Genomic DNA, 7,204 nt, shown 5'->3' with positions numbered 1-7,204 from the left:
TTACTGAATTTGTTAGCAGCAGTGGATGGCAACACTGTAAAATCATTCTGCTTCTAAGCTGCCATTGCTAAAACACACTAAAAATTAATGGGCTTATCTTTTAGTATCTGTATTCACTTTGTGGTGCCAGCATAGCCAAGGTCTATAAATCCTTAATTTCCTCCATCTATCCTTGTCATCAGAGGACTGTTTGTTGAAAGTAAACATAAAATACCAGCAGGGCAAGTATAGATAAAAAGGTAAAACATAGTTAATGAAGCTTTAGAAGCATCCACGGAGTAACTTCACTGATTTAATATTTCCACATACAAAGACAAAGCAGTCAGCATGAAAGAATGTAAAATGGGATGAATACTTGGCAAATAATATAAAGTGAGACTTCCAGTGACATTTCCACTAGATTTCAGAGTTACTTTTGTGCCTCTCAGGCATCATCATATGCCACCTGTGGCCTAGATATTACCAAAGGAGGCTTTGAGAACAGGAAGGGTATGTGGAAAGTACGTTTATGGCAAGATGTGTGGAAATAGCCACCTACACAAGTTGTCTTTCTTTTTTCCTCCCTTCAGGTTACCTCACTGTCATGAACAACTTCATAGATGGGTATAAAAGAATGACCAAGACTTGGACCTCTTGTTCTACCGTACGGTTACCTATTAAAATGGTGGCTAGAAATAGCTAAAAACCATTAGACAATTATGTGGATGAAATTCTGCTAGCACATGCTGTAGATCCAGAAGGATTTAGGAGCCCATTTCCCATAGAATAGAATCATAAAATCATAGAAACAACTTGATACCAGTGGAGGATAAATGCTAACTAAATGCTAGTGTTGTAGGCCTGGGCTGAAACTTTTGCATACCCAGAGTATCCCAGCATTTAACCCTTTAAATCTAGAACATCCCCTAAGAAACTACAGAAAAACCTGAGGATGATTACTTTATTGTTCCTTCCTCTGTGCATTAAAAACTCTCCAGAAGTTATGCTGGAACACAGATCAGCAGCTCTGATCTAGCTAATTAGAGCTAATGACAAAAAAACCCAACCATCAGACATACAATGCCTCAGATAACAGCAGCCTGTAAGACAAGATGGCCAAAGGTTTCTTGTGGTAGCAGACTAGGTTAGTCCACACCTCATGGCAGGTTTCCTCTTTGCTGCTCCAAGTTTGTCAACACATTGTACAAGTGCCAACTCTGTTACCACAACCGGTTTCAATTAAAAAAGATTTCAAAACCTCATCTTTCTACCCATTTTCACTGCTTGAGTGTAATGAGCTTTTCCTGCTAATCACACACTTCCTTTCTAAGATATCAGATCCTCCATAGCCATTCAGTTTATCTAGACAGTGCAGGGCAGTTACACGAGTGCTTTGAAGACATGAAAGAATGCCACAGGCTTACTAAACATGGTAGTAATTCAGGGACATGAATTTAGACATCTCTGCATATAAAATACTGCACACCAAAATCTGTTCCACTAAACTCACAAGTTAAACTCAATGCATGAGTTTGACAAATGTTTATTTTCTAACTTTTCATAACTGCAACTGAAGAGGAATAGTGGATATCGTGTATGTAGAATGCAAGCATTCAACATTAAGAAAGATGTCGCGCATAAACCCAACTTTGGTATCTATTTGTTCATTATTCCCACACATCGATGCTCTCTCATTTTATACCAAAACCATGATTATATTAAAGAATTCTGAAAATATGACAACAAAAAATTGAATTGTCACACACATGCTTTAGGCAGAAGAAACCAGAAAAAGCAACTTGAAAAAAAAAGTACGAAAAAAACCCCAAATATTAAACAAGTGATGTGAGAGAGAATAAGATAATCTTGGGCAGCACCATCACCTGCATGAGAATACCTGGAACAACAGCATCATCCATTGCCCACGTGGCAAATGTCACAGGGACCACCTGGAGAAAATGACACTCCTGTCCCATTTGGGAAAGCGGAACTGAACTCACTCACTACATTCATTTACTACAGACACTAAAAGACTAGAAACAAGCCTTTCAAATTAGCTCTTTTTTCCTGATTATAGCAGGAAATATTTCTTGAAACCACAACTAAATCTTTTGTTGTTTATTTGCTTTTTGAAGGAGGTTAACTGCACTGACAGGCAGGCAGGGAATTTTTGCTGGCCAGGCAGTGAGTAGCCTAGGGATGCCCAACCAAGGGTGCCAAGCTCAGCTTAGAAGTGGACACCCACAAGTGCTGCACCCAGCCACACACATCAGAATCATCAGTGCTTGGGATACAAAACTTGGGCCTGATTGAGAGCATATTCCAGTGGCTGTGGTTTTGAAGATAACTAGTGAACTGAAAACTGCAGAGAAAACAAGTCCGTCCGCAAGGCTGCCTTTGTGCGGTGCCACCAGCCATGACCCTGAGCGCAGAAAGCACATGCACCCTTTACAGCAATGAGGCGACTAGCGCAGATACCATTCCATGAGCTTTCTACATTTCTGCAGATGATCAGACAAAAGTAACCATATGATTAAAAGCTTTACTGGGTCAAAGAGATTAAGTCTTTCATTTACAAGTCAGAAATGCAGTGTCAGTGGTAATGAACTACAGGCACTTGATAGTAAAGTTACCTACAAAGTGCTTTTTAGTCACATTCCATGTGCCTATTCCAGGCTATGGATTCTTTTCAGCAACAACAAAATTTTTAACATAGTCTTTTTGAAGGTGTTTTGTTGGTGGGTCTTTCTTTCATTTAAAACATGTAAGACACAGAAAGGATTCATTTCAGAGGGGAAAGCTACTATTTCTGATGAAAGCAATCCAGGGCAACTGTATGTTCTGCACCAGCTGCCTCTCTTCTCCTTAAATGCCACATAGAATAAGGTAAGAGTCTGCCTGTTCTGTCCATCCTAGATATTAGAGCAGGGATTTTACACAGAATAATTAATTTCTTTAAAGAACGGACGAATGTATAGCTATGGTCACAAGGATGAAATGGGAAAACATAACGTCAATAGAGATCTGAAAAGGTCTCATTTCTGAGGCACTTTATTATACTTCTGGCAAGATAAAAAAATCAGGATCTCTATTAACAGCTTCAGCAGAGAAACCAGCATCTGAATTAGTTAAGGATGGCTCTAATCTCATTTCTCCTTACCCAAACACTCTCCAACAAGCTGGAAATGAAGATGCAGTAAAGAAGTTTGCACCCTGTCACAGGTCAGCAGCCCCACCTCTCCCCAGCACATTCCTCTTTGGAGGGTCAGGGGAAGAAAACATCAGCTTTGAATGCTATCAGATGTCATTTCTAAAGGACACCAAAACCACCTATACAAAACACAAAAGCTATCACCCACCCTCTTCCACATAAAAACTCACCAATGCACTGGACACCCTGATCTAGGACTTTCAGATGTACTGTACACTAAATCAAAAGGAGAAAACAAAAGTTATTGCTTAGGCTTTTCGGGCATGGTATTGCCTTGTTCTTACATTACTGATTTCAAAACAGACTGGAGTAAATAAATGTTCACAGCAACTTCAGCTGCCAGAGCTGAAGTGGGATAAAGAAACATATGAACAGCACCACATTGGGTAATCCAATGATACATGTCCACAAAGTCCTGTTTAATTCCTAAAATTACCTCTATGCTTCAGTGCAAGTAATTTTTTTCTATTTTAGTTTTAGATTTAAAAGGCCGCAACCAGAATATTTTCTCTAAATCGCTGGATTACCAAACAAGAAAATAAGCAGCTAGACTTAGTTTAACAAGCACTTATGAATTCAAATAAATCAAAACTGTATTTTTATATGCATCAACAAAAAAATGATGAAAAAATAGATTAATAAGCTAGTAACTCCTGCTTTTTTGTCTAATACACTGTATGTAATAGTGCTAAGGTAAATACTTTATGATTAAAACAAATAGATAAAGGACTATAATATTCCTAGTAGTAAAACAGTAGCTCCTGAAACACTTTTCTGGGAGGGCAAAGAGAGACAAAGCATGAGGAACAGTAGGCTCTCCAAGCAAAACCAACAGTATTTGATTTCTTGAAGTTTGCTTGAAAATACATTCTCTATAGGTAAGATGGTTGATTTTAGCGTTCATGTTACGATTTGCTCTTCACTTAGGAAAAAGAGTGACAGGACTTCTCAACACTTCAGAGTTGTGCCAGAAATTAACACAAATTTTCAGGACTCAAAATCAGAAGGTGGAGAGAAGAAAAACAACCAAGACATCCCCTCACCCCCCCCAACAATTAACTATTGCCACACAGGAAGGAAGTAATTCACAGGCAGCTGCAGTTCAAAGTCAGGATTGTACTGGAGATTCCATATTGTGTATTCCTAAAGGCAAGTTACATGCCAAATACTAGAAGTAAAGCATAGGTTTTCAGACTTTGTTTCCTATGTAAGTATTTCAAAAGGGAATTTCAAACGCTTCTGCACCATTTGCATCTTAAAACTTTCTGTAGATGACTGATATTATACTGACCCCTAACACACCTCCTCTTCAGAGTTATTATTTACAGATTCTGACAGTAATTCAGATCATTCAGTTTCAGTCATAAGCACCAGGTTTGTGACAATGGTCAACTTTTGCTAGAATAGCTTCATGTGCGAGCAGATCATCATAGATTCGTCTGCCTTTGGTGAAGGAAACATAGCAGGAGCCTCCTTTACACAGCATACATTGAAGGACATGTTTCAAGTGTCAAGAGAAAATACGCAACAAAATCCATAACAGCACCAGTAACAAATCACAAAGATCACATGCCCGAGTTCCCGAGAACTCTAAAAGAAGCTGAGAAATTCAATATAGTGCCTAACTTCCAGAGCAGCAGAAAGCAGCAGATGCGGCCCCTTAGCAAAGACAGTAGAGGGATCTATTGGGCTGAAGCTACAGACCGGTGATGCTGACATTCACACTGAACAAAGGGATAAAAACATAATAACGAATATCAGGAGTGAGGACCTTGCAAAAGAGCCAGCACTGCTTTTGTGGGAAGGTGTAGGGGAAATCTTGCCCCTACACCTATTCGAATTTTTTGGTAAGTCAACAAGCATACAAACACAAAAGACAACTGTCTCTAGGTGGGTATGACCACACACAGCCATTTTCACAGCTATTTTCATAGCTGCTCAGCAGCAATTATTTTTGTGCATGACTTTACCTCAGTAAATAATAACTCACTAAAAATACCAAAATACCAAAAAAAAAAAAACCACCCTGAAACAAAAAAAACCAAAAACAAACCCAAACCACCCAACAAAAAACCCAACCAAACAACCAAAATACACATCCAAGCCCCAAGAAGCTTTCTGTCATCACAAGTATTTCTAGGCAGTGGTTATATGCTAGGCTTGTAGTGTGTACAGCTGGCCATGTTACTCAAGGGTGTCTAGCTGCAAATTAACAGTCCTTGCTAACACATTTTGTAAAGACTTGAGCAAAAGCAAAACTGACAAATGCTAAATTTAACCCCAGGAAAGGGAAGAAAACAAAATCTGAACACAGTTTTTAGTTCTGCCAAACACCTGAAGATCTAAATAGAAATATCTAAATAAAAATCTTACTGCTTGAGTATTATTACCATTATAGTATGTTATTTGCAAAACATTTGATCATATTCCAAAACACAATACTCTGACAAGCTGGTAAACACGGTATAGACAAAGTTTGTAACTGGTACAGTAACAAACCATACAAACAGCCTAGATATATCTAGAGTGACTGTATTTAAGGTTTTATGCATAAAGACTCAAATGTATTTTAAGTACATTGGGTTTCATTTTTAAGTAACTTTTTGACATTTGGATTCTGCCCCAGTCTCCCTCATAGCCAAAAAAAAAAAAACCACCACAAAAACAAAAGAACCCAACAAAAATTGGAAGAGGAAACGTTACAATTAAGGCAAAGCTATGAGACTCACACAATTGGCTTCAAAGCACCACCTTTGACTTCACATTCAATCTGAATTTCTTATTTTGGGTCTGTACCTGGAGAACACAATTTGAAGAATCCCTTTGCTAATTCTATGAGGCTCTTGTAATCGCGGGTGTAGTTTGTGCCAGAAGACACCAGTTCAGAGGAACCCGTCTTGAGTCCCATCTCCCTTTCCACAAACTGTCTTCTTACCCTGCACATGTTCCTAGCCCTTCCCTCCTCCAGCAGCAGCCCTCACCAGCTGCCCCTGTGAGTTACTCAGGGCATTGGGCTGCAGCTGTGTGGCTGGATTCTTCCAGCTCAGGGCCCTGGATCATGTCACACAGTGGGTCAGAAGAGCTTCAGTGCGAGCATGTCAGAGAGGTGGAAACACATAGCCTGAAGAGGGCAGGACAGGATTACAGCAGCACCAGGTAGATCAGTTCCAGCTATGGTGGAAATGCAAACCACATACAGCAATGACTGAGAGAATTCAGTAAACTGTCCAGGAAGACCAGAGAAAACCATTTAACTGTCACATTATATATATATATATGTATGTATGTATATATGTATGTATAAATTGTGCTGCTTTTAAGTCTTTAATGCTTACATTTGGAAAAAAAGCCAGCAAGGAAAACAGTTAAAATGAGAGTGCATGAGCAGAAAAGAGCAAATGTGTAAGAATGGAAAACAAAGAGTTTAAAGTGGAGCAGGCTGTAGTTAACATATTTACTTATAAAAAGAGCTTTCATATTTCACACTGGAAACCAAGTACTTATTAGCAAGAGACAGAATTACAGTATAAAAAAAATAAAACTTTACATTTATTCAATACGAAAGTTTTAAAGCTGTTCCAGAGTTCAAGGATTCCGGGTTGAGAGAAACACAACACAGTAAAGAATCATAACTAGTTTATTAATACAGGGAAAATATAGAGGTAACAAAAGATACAGTAAAGGGTACTTCTGGTGTTTGGTTATCTCACCAACCCCAAGGACCCTGTGAGGACGATCAGGAAACCAGCTCTGAGAATCACCATCACAGTACGAGGTTGGAGGCTCAACCTTAGCAGGTGTCCCCGCAGAGGCAACTGTTGATCTGGGTGGTGTGAGGGTCTGCCTCCTTGCATTGCCTGAGGCTCGGGCTTTTATACTAACAAAAATGCACTCATTCTGATGCAGGGGACCAGCCTACGCCGGAAGAAGTGGCCAGCAACATCTAGAAAGGCCTCCGGGTCGGGACTTTTCCAGGGATGAGCCAAAGTGGGACCTTCTGGGGAGGAGCCAGAG

Source organism: Lathamus discolor, chromosome 1 (assembly GCF_037157495.1).
Source record: "Lathamus discolor isolate bLatDis1 chromosome 1, bLatDis1.hap1, whole genome shotgun sequence".
NCBI classification, from domain to species: Eukaryota; Metazoa; Chordata; class Aves; order Psittaciformes; family Psittacidae; genus Lathamus; species Lathamus discolor.
This window is presented reverse-complemented; position numbering follows the sequence as displayed.